This window comes from Diabrotica virgifera, chromosome 7 (genome assembly GCF_917563875.1).
Source record: "Diabrotica virgifera virgifera chromosome 7, PGI_DIABVI_V3a".
NCBI lineage: Eukaryota > Metazoa > Arthropoda > Insecta > Coleoptera > Chrysomelidae > Diabrotica > Diabrotica virgifera.
Window position 1 is genome coordinate 212563490 of NC_065449.1, and position 16861 is coordinate 212580350.

The following is a 16861-nucleotide window of genomic DNA, read 5'->3' on the forward strand; positions in this document are numbered from 1 at the left end:
AATTATGTAAAAATTACATTATACACTGTTTAAGATATTTAGTAATAGACCAGAATAAAATAATATGCTTTATTGTCACTGAAAATTTTACAATTTTATGGACAAAGCTTATGAGAGAATCAGAAAATAACAATAACAAATACAATATACTGAAATTACATAAACCGTCAATACTACAAAATAAAAGATAATGAAAAAATAAAACAAAAACAAACTATTGCAAAATTAAAAAAAAAATCAAATTGCATAATTTGATCAGGAACTAATAATCTTAACACGTTCTTAACAGATAGATAGGCTTTTGTCTCTTTAAGGAATTCAGGTAAACATAGGCGTAACCAGGGGGGTTTGGGGGTTGTAACCCCCATTTGGTTGTACTTTGAGCTCTATTATTACGCTTAACACCATTACTATTCCATACCCCCAGAGATCATCTACTAGCTGTAACCCCCCTTATGATCATCCTGGTTACACCTCTGCAGGGAAAATATGTTGCAGATTTAAGTTGTAATGGGAGATGATTGTATAATTTTTTTGCAGAACATAATATTAGATTTCTTTATTGAGTGGACAGTATCGGTAAAGAGACATCAAAGACTGAATTTCTGGTGGAACAGTCATGATTAGGTCTGGAAAGACATGTAGGTGTTTACGAATTAAGCAAACAGTTTCTAAAATATACAGGGTGTTTCATTGGGAAACGGAAATACTTTAATGGTGAATAGAGGTCACCGAGCCGGTCCTAGATATAGTACATTTTTTGCCCTACCGACTTTTATAACCGAGTTACAGGGTGTTTTATCGATTTTGCCCATTTCTTTCCTAAGCCATAACTTTAGAACCACCCTGTATATTTTTTTGATATTTGGTACACATATGTCTCATTCAAAACCCAAACGACCGACATACTAACCATAAGACAAATCCGGTCCGGATTAACCAAAAATTATAAAGTAATTGTGACCTTAAAACAACACCCTGTATATTGAAATTTTGAAAATCTGTTTGCATATTTGAAAAGAGCACAAAAAAGTAAGTTTAATGGTTCGCTTCAATTTTTCGGCCAGACAATTTTATGACTTTAATTTTGAAATTATATTGAATTTTTTAAGAACTTTGAAATTAAAAAGCAGATATTATTAACTTTTAGTTATAAATTATTAAAGTTAATGAATAAATTCTCATTTTAAAAATAATCATTACTTATTTACCTCTTTGGAACGACCCAATTACTAATGACAAGAAAAATCCAGGTCCGGATTAAGAAAAATATACAAAGTAATAATTGTGACCTTGAACCAACACCCTGTATATTGAAATTTTATAAATTTGTCTGCGCATTTTAAAAGAGCATGAATAACTGTGATTAAAGGCTCATTTTAATTTTTTCGCCGTTAATTTAATTACATCAATTTGAAATTATATTGAAATTTTAAAGAACTCTTGAGATTAAAAACCAGGTATTGTTAACTTTTAATAATAATTTAATGTTAATGAATCAATACTTATTTTAAAAATACTTAATACTTATTTACTACGCTGGCTTCATTATTCTTTGGATTTGTAGCTATATGCACATCATTAAAAATTAGCATTGCGTGAATTGGGATATTTTAATAATTTAGTAAAGAATTAAAAAAACTGCTATATCCAATAAAACAAAAATTCGTTACAATTCAACAATTTAACATAATTTAAAAATATTTGAACTATAACAGTTGCTCAAAATGTCCGCCTTTTTATTCGATGCATTTCCTTGCTGGTTTTAAAATATTTAGAATCGATTTTCTAAGTACATTGGGATTGTTCTTCATATTTCTGGTAGCTTCTCGTGACCTTGAAGAATTAATCAATATGATTTCAAATTATCATAATTAAATTATCTGCGCAAAAATTTGACATGCAGTTTTTTATGCTCTTTTAAAATACACAAACACATTTTCAAAATTTCAATATAGAGGTTGTTGTTTCTATGTCACAATGACTTTATATTTTTTTCTTAATCCGGACCTGGATTTTTCTTGTCATTAGTAATTGGGTCGTTCTAATGTGGTAAATAAGTATTGATTATTTTTAAAATGAGTATTTATTCATTAACTTTAATAATTTATAACTAAAAGTTAATAATATCTGCTCTTTAATGTCAAAGTTCTTAAAAAATTCAATATAATTTCAAAATTAAAGTCATAAAATTATCTGGCCGAAAAATTGAAGCGAACCATTAAACTTACTTTTTTGTTCTCTTTTCAAATATGCAAACAGATTTTCAAAATTTCAATATACAGGGTGTTGTTTTAAGGTCACAATTACTTTATAATTTTTTGTTAATCCGGACCTGGATTTTTCTTATGGTCAGTATGTCGGTCGTTTGGGTTTTGAATGAGACATATGTGTACCAAATATCAAAAAAATGAACAGGGTGGTTCTAAAGTTATGGCTTAGGAAAGAAATGGGCAAAATCGATAAAACACCCTGTAACTCGGTTATAAAAGTCGGCAGGGCAAAAAAATGTACTATATCTAGAACCTGCTCGGTGACCTCTATTCACCATTAAAGTATTTCCGTTTCCCAATGAAACACCCTGTATAAAGAAGAAAGTGTTAAAATTCCGTGATCTTTGAATTAGCTTCTGTAATGTGTTGTTCTACACTTCTTTTTTGTAATTTAAAAATAACGTAGGATTTGGCAGCTGTACTAGAACCTTAAAAATATGTTATTTTTTGGAAGAAGCTAAATTGATTTCCTTCGAAACAGATCTTATTGCATAGCAAGCAGAGGTTAATTTCTTACTTAACAAATCGATACGAATGAACCATTTAAGGTGGCTGTCTAAGAAATTTTAAGAGAATCAACGGTACTGATCTGGCTGTTATTAAGAAGCACAAATTTGAAGAGATGTTTTATGTTGCTACTGTCTTATCCACATTAAAAGACAGTAAATTTGAGTCGGACCAAGTTTTTATTATAAGTAGATCCGAAGTTATAGTTGAATGAAGAGTTGCAATGGTTGAGTTGCTCCAAGTGCTACTGATATCATCAACAAAAAGAAAAAAATTTCCATCGATTTTTAAATTAGTTTTATAATCTTGAATCAAAATGCGTATTTAATAAGGCTAGTTATGGAAATAAATGTGAATTCCTAACTAACATTAAAATAAACTTATTAAACTTGAAAAACCACTATTGTATTTAAAATTAGCTGTATCAACCCTATTATTGATGCAGTATGATTATTAGCAAATGAATATAGTAGCTTAGTAGTAAAATAATAATCGTAAATGACACAGTAATTTACAATTTTTTTACAGCAAGCCTGATGAGTCATTTGTTGAAATTATTTTTGAAACCCATAGATCAGAGATTATAGAAAATTTGCAAAAAAAAACTATCACCAACACAATTTGGTTTTACGAAAGGTTTTGTAACAAAAGATATTATCTTATTCAATATGGAACTACTTTTTTAACGTTGCCCTATATGACATGTATAAGGTTTTACACAACAAAACTATGGGCTTTTTATGGGAATTAAGTTCTACGCTTAAGATGTGATTGCACAGAAGAATGCTTAGAATACTCTGGACAATGATGCAGACTAATGAAGCTGTGTTAAATAGAGCAAATGACTGCCACTAGAGAGTTATTTAAAAAATACTAAAAATTTCGTACCTGTTGACATGTGGTTCGAGAAGACAGACACAGAATCCTTCAGGTTATCATGAAAGGTAAAATCGAGGGCCGCAGAAGAATTGGAAGGAACCAGCTGCCCTGGCTCCAGAATATTCGCGATTGCACAGGAATACGCAGAGCCGAACAACTATTTCTATCACAGAAATCTATTCAATCTATTTCAACACAGAAAAAACAAAAATAATGGCTCAGACGAGAAGAAATATAGTCCCACAAAACATTATACATGAAGATTACATTGAAACGGTTGGAAAGTTTACATACCTGGGAGTAGAAATATATGCCGACGGATCAGAAGATGGAGAAATACGGAAGAGAATAACGCAGGCAAACAGAGCTTATTTTGCCCTCTCCCATATATTTGGGTCTAAAAGTGTCCACCGAAATACAAAGATGAGAATCTATAAAACTTTAATTTGACCAATAACATGCTATGGTAGTGAAGCCTGGGTCCTGAAAGAAACATCCAAAAACAAACTCGACACATTCGAAAGGAAAGTACTGAGGAGAATACTAGGACCTGTGAGGGAAAACGGAATCTTCAGAAGTCGATACAACAACGAACTTTATCAACTTTATTAGAATACAAAGATTGCAATGGGCCGGACATGTGATAAGAATGGGAGAGGATAGGCTACCAAAAATAGCACTGAATGCTAGAATGCAGGGAAAGAGACCGGTTGGAAAGCCAAGAAAGCGCTGGGAAGACACAGTAAACAGCGACACATAAGCCCTTTTAGGAGTCCGTGTATGGAGAAGAGCAGCCACAGAGAAGCAAGGATGGAGGTAACAACTAAAGGAGGCCAGGGCTCAATTTGGGCTGTAGTGCCGTAGAAGAAGAAGAAGAACAACTATTTTTGTTAGCTGAAGACCGTGAATAACTCGCGAATGAGCATTATATCAAATTAGATTATACTTTTAATATACAGGGTAGCGAGAAAGTATGGAAACACGGTAATTTTTAGGAAACCGCTTAACCGATTTTTATAAATTTTGGTGAGCAAGGATGTTCTAATGTGGCCGATAATATAGTGGTAATTACATTGTTGTCAGATCTTCTGTTTTTCTGGAAATCTAATGAACTTTCTTATTTTAAATGGAACACCCTGTATATTTTTTGCGTTTTGAAGTCCTTAAGAAACACTGATTATTTTTAATGTTATATTCCCTATACCTAACTGCCATAATTTCGAAATTATTGCTACATTTATTAAATAAAAAAATTAAACAAATTATAAAAAATCAATTTTTTCAGCCCGAGTAGATATTATTTTAGGTTCTTTTTACCATTGGGAACAAAAAACGTCTTTTGTAATTTTCCTCCAAAGTTAATTATTTCCGAGTTATAAACAATTTAAAACTGAAAAACATCGAAAAATGACGATTTTCAAGGTTGAAAAACACAAGTAAAAAAAATCATTTTTAAAATTAGAAAGTGCCTAAATTCAAGCTCAAACCTTCTTGTATCAGATCCCTATAAGAACTTTTGGCACGTTTTATTCTAAAATATTGTTTTGTTTTTTAATTTTTAATGAAGTTCATACGAGAGAACGGGCGGTCGGGCATTAACAATTAAAAAAAAAAATTTAAAATAGAATAAGACCAAATCACTTATCGGTATCTGATACAAAAAGGTTTGAACTTGAATTTAGGCAGTTCGTAATTTCAAAAATAATATTTTTTTACATGTGTTTTTGAACCTAGAGAATCGTCATTTTTCGATTTTTTCAGTTTTAAATTGTTTATAACTCGGAAACGATTAACTTTTGAAGAAAATTACAGAAGACCTTTTTTGTTCTTAGTGATCCAAAGAATCTAAAATAATGTCCACCCGGGCCGATAAAATTGATTTTTATAATTTATAAAATTTTTTTTTTAATAAATGGAGCAACAACTCCGAATTTGTGGCGTTTAGGTATAGGGAATATAATATAAAAAATAATCAGCATTTATTAAGAACTTCAAAACGTAAAAAATATACAGGGTGTTCCATTTAAAATAAGAAAGTTCATTAGATTTCCAGAAAAACGGAAGATTTGACAACAATGTGATTACCACTATAATATCGGCCTCATTGGAAAACCCCTACCCACCAAAATTTATAAAAATCGGTCAAGCGGTTTCAGAGAAATTACCGTGTTTCCATACTTTCTCGCTACCCTGTAGATCAAATCAATATAATTTCTTGGTAGAAGAATTAAAAAGTAATGTATTTACGATTTGCAAACATTAAAACAATGTGTTACTTTGCAACGATGGTAATCTTGTACAATCAGCAAATTATTCAAAGTATCACGACCTGACATTGAATTCAAAATATTTAAGCAGGTCAGGAGAAAATATAATATTGTCGTATTTAGTAGAAGATGAAGACTGGCGTATGACGATTAACATGAAACACGAGTAGAAAAATGGTGAAGCTGGAATTGAAAAGAACTCTACTTTCATTTTGACGACTTTTCTCTACTCAAATAGTACTCTGGGCTAATTAGCAAAATTCATGGAAAAGTTATTTACCAGCAATTTTATTGCTGGAATCGAATTATAAATCCTATATATTAATAATATAGGTATGCAAAGTCCGCAGATAGTGTGCTACTTTTTTTATAAACAAAATGGCGCCGACAAATGGTATTTTTTTCAATTATTGCTCTATAACTCCGAAGATTTTAACTTTACAACAAAAACACTCAAATAAAAATTCACCGCAATTAAATTCTGCATAGAGATAGGTTTTTCACGATTTGGTCTGACGAAAATTTTCCTCGGAAAATGCGGGTTTTCCTAACAAAAACTCTAATTTTCAAATAAAGTTTTCGGTAAGTAATTATTAATCAATAATTAAATAACTTAGTGACATCAAAGCTTTCTTGGTATAGATTGTAATTCCAGAAGCTGGTGAAAATTAAACGAATATTTTAGCAACAATTCAATTGTTAATTAACAATTTACGATCGCAATAATGACCAAAATAATCATGATACGCTGATCAAACTTATAAAGATTATAAAGATGAGATGCTTATTTAATATTTTATCGACAAAATATAAATTTTTCTTTTATTTTGCATAATCTTTAAATTTTGAAAAAAAAATAGTTATAATACGCTGGTCTAATTAGTAAAGTACAAAGAAAGGTTATTTACCAGCAATTTTATTGCTGGAATCGAATTATAAGATCCTATGTATTATTAATATAGGTACGCAAAGTCCGCAGATAGTGTGCTACTTTTTTTATAAACAAAATGGCGCCGAAAAATCGTATTTTTTTCAATTATTGCTCTATAACTCCGAAGATTTTAACTTTACACCAAAAACACTCAAATAAAAATCCACCCCAATTTAATTCTACATAGAAGCATGTTTTTTCCGATTTGCTCCGACGAAAATTTTCCTCGGAAAATGTGGGTTTTCCCAACAAAATCTCGAATTTTCAAATAAATTTTTTGGGCCAGCAATTATTTATCAATAATTATATAGCTTGGTGAAATAAAAGCTTTCTTGGTGTAGATTATAAATTCAGAAGCCGGTGAAAATGAAACGAATATTTTAGCAACAATTAAATTGTTAATTAACAATTTACAGTCGCAATAACAACCAAAATAATCATGAGACATTGATCAAAGTTAGAAAGATTATAAAGGTGTGATGCCTATTTAATATTTTGTTGACAAAATATAAATTTTTCATTTTTTTGCATAATCTTTAAATATTTAAAAAAATTGTGATAAAAAAATTAACATTTCTCAGAAATTGTTTATTATATTCTAATTTTATAAAATACTTAAAATCCGTATTTCATAGGTCTTGAAAATGAATGCTTTAAAAAATTTTTCCAACCATTTGCAAAAAAGTTATGAAACATCAAAGTAAATATACGATTTCTCCGTTATTTATAATTTGTTTTAATTGTTTCAAAGCTTAAAAGTGAGTCTATGGTACAATCTAATTACTCACAAAGTATGTAAAAAATTAGTGCAATGGTTATATTTTAATCAAAGATTAAAAATACTTTTTTTTTTGTAATTTTTAGCGCAAAAGTAGGCCTGATACAGAGTCGGAGCTAAAATGTTCACTCGAAGCGACTGACACGCAGCATATATTATTTATAAAAGTGTAGGTCTCGCGCGGCCGGTCGTCGCTCCGAGTGAAAATTTTAGCTACATTACTGTATTATTCTACTTTCGCGCGTGTAAATTGCAAAAAAATATATTTATAATCTTTAATTAAAATAGAACCATTAAATTGATAATCGATATTTTTTTGTAAATAATTAGCTTGTACTTTAAACTCACTTCTACGCTTTGAAAGAATTAAAAAAATTATAAACACCCTAGTAATCGTATGTTTACTTTGCTGTTTCATAACTTTTTTGCAAATGGTTGCAAAAAAGTTTTAAAGCATTCATTTTCAAGAAATTTGAAATGCACATTTTAGCTATTTTTTAAAATTACAATATAATAAAAACTTTCTGAGAAACGTTAATTTGTTTATAACTATTTTTTTTAAACATTTAAAGATTATGCAAAAAAACAAAAAATTTATATTTTGTCGACAAAATGTTAAATAGGCATCTCATCTTTATAAGATTTCAAAGTTTGATCGGTGTATCATAATTATTTTGGTTATTATTGCGACCGTAAATTATTAATTAACAATTGAATTGTTGCTAAAATATTCGTTTAATTTTTATCAGCTTCCGGAACTATGATCTAAACCAAGAAGGCTTTTAAGTCACCAAATTATTTAATTATTGGTAAATAATTATGGTAGGGGAGCAAAGTATGCTAAATGTGCAGTCACTCGAGCGCTTTGGGGACCTATTGGGTTGTGATTATTAGGTCCTAAAACCAAAAAAAGTTAAGTAAAATTTTCCATTTTAGCGGGCGCTTGCCATTTTTAATTTAATTTTCCATTTCCATTAATCGTTTTTTCCGAATATAGCGCCATCTATCCATAATTCGAAAAAATGTTTCGAATAAAAGTTGCTTATTTTTATGCAGAGAATTCAAATCTGCAATAAAAAATGGGGGCTCCCTTTAATATTTTAAAGTAAACCCCCACCCCACCTCCGTGGTGGGTCGCGTTTGATACCATTCGATATATTTTTCAAAAATATTAAATAAGTGTATTTTGCAGTTTTTCGATCTGATGTTTATTTTGCTAAATATCGCGGGATTTGTATTTAAAATTTTAAATTTACCCCCCACCCCTCTCTGTGAGGTGTCGCGTTTGGTATCTATCGATAGATTCTTGAAAAATATTGAACTTGTAGTTTTTAGTTTTTCGATCTGACGTTCATTTCGCGAAATATTCGCCTTTTTCTTGTGAAACTTTGTGACTCACCAATTCCCTTACGCCCCGCTCAAATCGTCAGATTTTTTAAATATACACTGTTTTGCATGTACTTAACTTACCTTATCTTAATCTGACAATTTAGAGTATTTTTAAGGATAGATTTTTTTTTCGGACCCCCCTAAACTAACTCCTCTGTGTTAAGAGCCAATATATGGCAGAGGTACATCTGCAGGGTACCACGTTTCTCCCCATATGATAATCTGACGCGCTCGAGTAACTGCAAAAATCCCCGCTTGGGCTCCCCTACCATTAATTATTTAAAACTTTATTTGAAAATTAAAGATTTTGTAAAGAAAACCCGCATTTTCCGAGGAAAATTTTCATCGGAGCAGATCGGGAAAAACACGTCCTTATGCAGAATTTAATCACGGTGAATTTTTATTTGAGTGTTTTTGTTGTAAAATTAAAATTTTCGGAGTTATAGAGCAATAATTGAAAAAGACACGATTTTCGTGCGCCATTTTGTTTATAAAAAAGTAGCACACTATCTGAGGACTTTGCATACCTATATTATTAATATATAGGATCTTATAATTCGATTCCAGCAATAAAATTGCTGGTAAATAACTTTTCCCAAAAATGGCCTATTCTCCGATAATCAGCCCAGACTATAGTGCAAGGTTTAGTTAGGCGTTAATTTTAAGAAATGTTGCTGACTAAATGGACACAGTTCTCGAAGGCCATAAAAGAAGAAAAAATAGTGCAAAAGATGGTGTTTTACAAGGGGAACCTGTAGATATATTTTCAGAATAAAAGGTTCTTTCTAATATCGTCCATTAGCTTCGAGTAAGCTTGAATTCGACGCAAATGGTGTATGCCTACAAAGAAGGTAAAAAAGTGGGTATGGAGATAAACATGAATAAAATTGAATTAATGAAGATTAACACACCGAGAGAAATGGACATACAAATAGAAAACTAAGAGCTGAAATCAGTGGAAAGAGTTAATTACCTAGGAAGTATACTGAACACGACAGGAGGAGCAGAGGAGGATATCCAGACATGAATTGGCAAAGCACAGACAGCATACTATATGTTAAATAATATATGGAAATCTAATGAGATAAAACTGGACACTAAAGTAAAAATCTTCAATAGTAATGTAAAGGCAGTACTATTATACGGATCACAAACTTGGAGAATAACAAAACACAACACTGGAAAGATTCAATCCTTCATCAATAAATGTTTACGAAAAATTCTAAGAATATTTTGGCCCAACAGAATCACAAACCAATACATAAAAAAATAAGAAAGAGAAGATGGAAATGGGTGGGCCATACGCTGCGGAAACCAGACACAGACATAACAACACAAGCATTGGAATTCCAACCTCCAGGAAAACGGAAACAGGGGAGGCCGATAAATACATGGAAGAAAACAATTATTAAAGAAGCAGAAAACGTCGGCCTAACCTGGAAAAAAGTTAGAGAAAAAGCACAAGATCGGCACAAATGGAGAATGACAGTAGATGCCCTATGTTCCAGTGGGAACGAAGAGGATAAGTAAGTAAGTAAGTAAGTAAGTAAGCTTGAATTCCCAGTTAACATAATTCGTCATCGAATAGAAGTCTTCTGAGCCCTGACTTATATTTCAAAACTTACAATACACGTATTTTTTAAGTATATTTTTATCATTTTTTTTAAATACAAAGTATTTTTCTAACTTTCTTAACAAGGGCATTTAAATAATGAAATATTGGATATACCAAACAATTTTAACGAAGTTGGAATGTAAATAATTCAGATTGTAGGTACTTAAAAAGTTAAAAGCGTACAAGAAACTCTTGATTAATATTGAAGTATTTCAAAACTTTTACTCTTATAAGCGTTCGTGATCATTTAACATAAATTTTAAATTTTACAAATAATATTTACTTTTTACACAAACAAGGAATGCTATTCTACAACTTTAATAAAAAAGCGTAACAGTTAAACAAGAAAGTAGCAGGGAGGTTTCTTTAGACATTTTGAGAAATTAATTCCAAAAACAAAGAATTAAAAACCAAAACAAATTATACACGTGTTAAATATTTTTCAAAAATCTATCTAATGATACCAAATACAACCCCCAGACACATTCCCTAACACACCAACTTCTTAAAACCCCCATTTTCAATTGCAGATTTGGATTCCTCATCAAAAAATAGGCAAAGGTGACTTCTTCTTCTTCTTCTTCTTCTTCTTCTTCTTCTTCTTTTTGTATAGACATGACTCTGTCTGTTTTTCAATGAGCCTCTAGTAAGTTGTCTTTCCATCGTTTTCGTGGTCTTCCCACTGATCGTCTTCCTATTGGGGAACCGTCTCTCGCTGTCCTGACTACTCTATTTATTATCATTCGACTTGTGGTCATGTGGTCATGTGGCTCATGTGGTCATTCCATTCTATTCTTCTGTTTCTTACCCAGTTATTAATATTATCCTATCCACCTTGCATCTCCGTCGTATATCTGCACTTCTAGCTCTGTCCCATAGAGTCTTACCATCGATTTTTCGAAGGGTTTTCATCTCCGCTGTTTCAAGCAATCTTTTTGTCCTCTCTGTGTCGGGTCGTGTTTCTGCCGCGTATGTCATTACTGGTCTGATGACTGTTTTGTAAATTCTGCCTTTCATTTCTTTTCCGATATTTTTATTTCTTCATATTGTGTCATTCAGGCAACCTGCGGCTCTGTTTGATCTATTCACTTGATCTTCCACTTCTGTTTCGAGCCTTCCGTAGCTAGATAGTGTGATGCCTAGGTATTTAAACTCCATCACTTGTTCTATTATCTGACTTTCCAGCTCCAATTTACATCTTATTGGATCTGCTGTTATAACTATTGAAATGTTAGCTATCCTGATCCCCAAGTATATGTAAATCAGGTTGGCAATATTGACAGTTGAAGTAGTCTAATAAAATGGTCGTCACGAAGTGTTGCATGTGAATTATGTCTCCCAGTAAATATACCTAATTAATAAGTACTCGGCAAGCTTCCTTCTCCAAAAATAACCATGCATTTTGTCTTTTTTGGAGAAATTATCATGTTAAATTTTCTGGCGGTTATGTTAAATTGGTGCAGCATACGTTGTAAATCATCTTCACTTTGAGAGATTAGTATTGCATCATCTGGATAGCAGATTATTTTAAGTTGTTTGTCTCCCATTTGGTATCCTTTTTTTAGTTCTTACTTTTTTTATTTTTTCGTCCATGATCAGGTTGAACAATAAAGGACTCAAGGAATCCCCCTGTGTTATCCCATTGCCGTATTGTATTTCATTGTGTTGTTCTGGTAGATGTTTTCGATTGTTTTAATTATTCCTAGAGGTACCTCTCTCGAGTATAACAAATGGATAGCGTCCTTTAATTTGACCCTGTCAAATGCTTTCTTAAGGTCCACGAAACATAAATATGCCGGTTTGATGTATTCCAACGATTTCTCTTGAACTTGCCTCATTATAAATATAGCGTCAGTGCATGACCTTCCCGACCTAAAACCTTGTTGTTCTTCTGCTAACGGTATAATTTAATTCAATTTGTTTGTTATCACTTTGGTTGTTGCAAAGATGACTTAGACAACGAAATATGGAATTCGAGAGAGGATCGTGGAATGTCAGAACCTTGAATAAACCTGGTAAGCAGAGAAACCTACTAAATGAACTACAGTAAAACCTGTGTTAACGGCCACCTGTCAAAACCGGCCACCTGTACTAGCCGGCCAATTTCAAAGTACCCCAAACCAAAATTTGTGGACTACAAAACCTGGTATTAACGGCCACCTTTTTATATCGGCCAATAGTTCTGTCATTTTTAGTGACCGTTATTGACAGGTTTTACTAATCAAACTATGTCAAACAAGTTATGTCAAACTTAATCAAAAATTTTGGGTGGCGGAATTTTGTGCCGGTGAGTGTATATACCCTCCAAATATTGTTATTAAGGGTTATGTTTTATCACCATCAAAATTTATGTTTATTAATATTAAGTTTAATTTAAGTAAAAAAAACTAATGAGTATACAGGACGTAACAAAGAAAATATTAAAGAAAGGATAGTACAGGGAAAACATGTGATAGGTAGCTGAATTCGGTACTGTGGCAAAAAAATATAAGAACAGAAAATAAAAAACGAATTTACGAATTTAAAACCAGTATTAACCTATGGAGCTGAAGTTTGGCAATTAACCAAAAGTATGTAGGAACATAGATAACTTACTAGCCAAGTTTTGTATCTAGATTAGATACAAAATCGCAATTGTTGCAATTCAAGAACCAAATGGCTAGGTAATGATATCAGAGACACAATAACACATACTACTCTACAAAGAGGCAAACCAATTGAAAGTAAAGAACTGGGAGCGGCGTTCGTAGTGGACAAGAAAATTAAAGGCAATATACTAGACTAGAGATGCATCAAGTCAAACTAGTTTGATTTTACTCACCAAACTTGACTTGACTTGAAAATCAAACTTTTTGTATAAAAAAGTTTGACTTGACTTGATTTCGATATCTTTAGGTTTGACTTGAATTCAAACATCTTCAAACAGTTTGAAAAGTTTGAATATTACGCAACGTGTTTATTTTCAATTTTAAATGAGACCGCCTACGCCTTTATTTGTTCACTGGCGGATCAACAGAGGGTGGGGGTAGGGAAAATATCCCCCCCTCCCAACAAGGTCCAAAAAATTTTTTTTGACAAATTTCAATAAACATAGAAATGTTGTTTTGAAGCTATTTTCATGTGGCATTTTTATAATCAATTACTTTTAATGGGAAATAAGCCACAATGTTCCAAAAAAGTGATTTTATTAACATTTCAAAGCCCAAATCGGGTTTCGTTGTCAAAATACAAAATACTACTAAAATAAACAAAAATGTTGTTGCTAATTAAAAAAATTCTTCTAATAATTTATTTAATCTGGCTCATTGATATTGTATTTATATTTGTTTATTTTAGTAGTATTTTGTAATTTATTTAATCTGACTTATTTATATTGTATTTATATTTTTTTATTTTAGTAGTATTTTGTATTTTGATAACGAAACCCGATTTGGGCTTCGAAACGTTAATAAAATAATTTTTTTGGTAAAATTGCGGCTTATTTCCCATTAAAAGTAATTGATTATAAAAACATATAAATGTATTAGCTGATACGATATTTAAACCACAAACAAACAAATAAAACCCAATAAACGCGCCAGTTAGGATAATTAATAATTATTAAGAAAGCTTAATGCATATTTATACATTAATTTTTTTTAAATATAAACCCAACATTTGTAGCCTGTATCCGAAAAAAATTTAAATTGTAGATATAAAACCATATAGATCTGGATCCCGCGTACCAAAAAAAAAAGTTGATTAATAGCAAGCTGAAAATTCGTTAATAGCTTAACAGTGTCTAGTCAGACAAACTTTGATGTATGGGAATACTGGAACAGAAGAAGTTTTAATTGTGGAAAAGGTTAAAAATTTGGAACGTCAGACTACGTAAACGTTCCATGTATTTTGTCGGACAGAACTTCCAATTGATTTGTTACCGTTTCATTAAACTCTCACGCAAAAATCAGACTGGTGTTTATGTTTATCACCAACTGGGCATTTTAATGAGTGAAACACGAAGAACATGTCAAATGACAGGAATCATGTTGGTTAGTAATAGCAGTCTGATTTTTAATGAGAGTTTAATGAAAGGGTAGCAAATCAATTGGATGTTCTGACCGACAAAATACATGGGACGTTTTCGTAATCTGACGTTCCAAATTTCTAAACTGTTCCACAATTAAAACTTCCCCTGTTCCAGTGTTCCCGTACATCGAAGTTTGTCCGACTAGACACCGTTAAGCTATTAACAAATTTTCAGCTTACTATTAATCAACTTTTTTTGGTACGCGGGATCCAGGTCTAATAACCCTATGGTTAGTTTTGAATTTTAAAGAAATACCAAGGAATATACAGCAATACTAACTTTTGTATTGTGGTACATATTTTCGAGTGAACTTAAGTGAACTAGCAGCTTGGTACCACATGTTTTTTCGTACTGGCCCAAAATAAATAAATGCCTTTTTTAATAAAAGAAAGTCATAAAAATTCCAAATAATTTTATTTTGAGCTGTCCATTGAAAAAGCAAATAGTCTTATTTTATTGTAACCCTTACGGGCATAGGCGTAACATGTCGCTTATTAAAATGTTCAATGTGTTTTAAATGTATTAATTTTTTTCAAATCCTGAGAAAACTAATAAGAATTAAAAAAAATTTAAACGCAGCATGAAATATTACATTATTTCTGAGGGACGAACATCCCTGAAAACTTCTATAATGTTTACTTTAAGAAGTTACATTGGTGAACATAAAAAGGAAAATTTAGCGTTGTTATTTTTCATTCAAAACAAACTTTTTATTTATTCTAAGAGACTTTCGGCCCTCGGTAATAACTCACTCTTTCATTCTGCGTTTAAATTTTTCAAAAATACTTATTAGTTTTCTCAGGATTCGAAAAAAATAAATATCTACATTTAAAAGTTTCAAATTAAAACACATTCAAAAATTTTGACTTTTATGTGGCACTCATTGTATTATTTTCTTATCTTAATTGGCAACTAATAACATGTCTATCTCGACAAAAAAGTATATCTACTAAATAAATTATTTTTCAAACTCTTTCAAACTAGTTTGACAAACAGTTTGAATTTTCAAACCTGTACGATTGACCAGTTTGACTTGACTTGAAATATTTGTCAGAAGGATTGACTTGAGTTTGACTTGAAATTAAGTCAAACTCAAGTCAAGTTCAAACATTCAAGTCAAACTTGTGCAACTCTATACTAGACTTCCAACTGTTAAGCAAAAGAATGTGTAATTTACAAATTAAATCAAAGTTCTTTAATATCACAATAATCAGCATTCACTGTCTTGCTGAAGAAAAGGATCTAGAATAAAAAGAAATGTTTTATCAACATCTAGACACCGCATCCAATCGGTCTCCAAAAAATGACATTAGGAGATAATAATCGGGAACATGAATGGTAAGATTGGAAAAGAAGCCGAATACATGGGAGTAATAATAGGTAAACATAGCCTCCATGAATGATCACAAGCTCAAACTTTTTCCCTAAACTAGACATCCACAAAGTCATATGAGTATGGATCTCACCGAATGGCCACACAACTATCCAGATAGACAATATTTTGATAGACAGAAGAGCAGCAACAAAAGTAATAGATACGAGAGCCGTGGGGAGCGGCATGCGGCTCGGATCACTTTCTTTTACAAATAACATTTAGGTGCCGTATAAATAGACAAGAGAAGAAAAATCACACAAAGACAAAAATTAAACCTGGACAAATTGAAAAATAAATCCAGAAATAAAAAAGCGATTTCTAGAAGAACTGAATAGAAAACTCCTATACTTTAGTTCACGTTAAGAACGGAAAGTTTGGCTTATGCAGGTGTTGTCAAAACTTTCAGGCACGTGTTGCTACTAATTTGCCGATATACGATTCATTTTCGATACGATATAAGCGGCATCGGCGTGCTCCTATCGTACATAAGAAATACCTAGCCCTATCTACGCAATGTTCCGTTTTTAACGTGAAACGCTCTATAAAACAAAACGAGGAAACAATACAAGAGGAATGGAATACGATTAAAAGAATAGCATGGGAAACTTTCTGGCGATTATGTTGAATTGGTGCAGCATACGTTGTAAATCATCTTCACTTTAAGATATTAGTATTGCATCGTCCGCATAGCAGATTATTTTAAGTTGTTTTTCTGCCATTTGGTATCCTTTTTTAGTTCTTACTTTTTTATTATTTCGTCCATGATCAGGTTGAACAA

At 31.5% G+C, this 16861-nt stretch overlaps 2 protein-coding genes across 6 annotated transcripts in view; both read right to left on the reverse strand.

Moving 5' to 3' along the window:
• Positions 1-16861, reverse strand: part of LOC126887942 (uncharacterized) — a 500758-nt gene that overhangs the window by 194273 nt on the left and 289624 nt on the right. The gene's annotated exons all lie outside the window — the stretch shown is intronic.
• The window catches only part of LOC114340427 (uncharacterized), a 643253-nt gene that overhangs the window by 26299 nt on the left and 600093 nt on the right, over positions 1-16861 (reverse strand). The window lies entirely within an intron of this gene.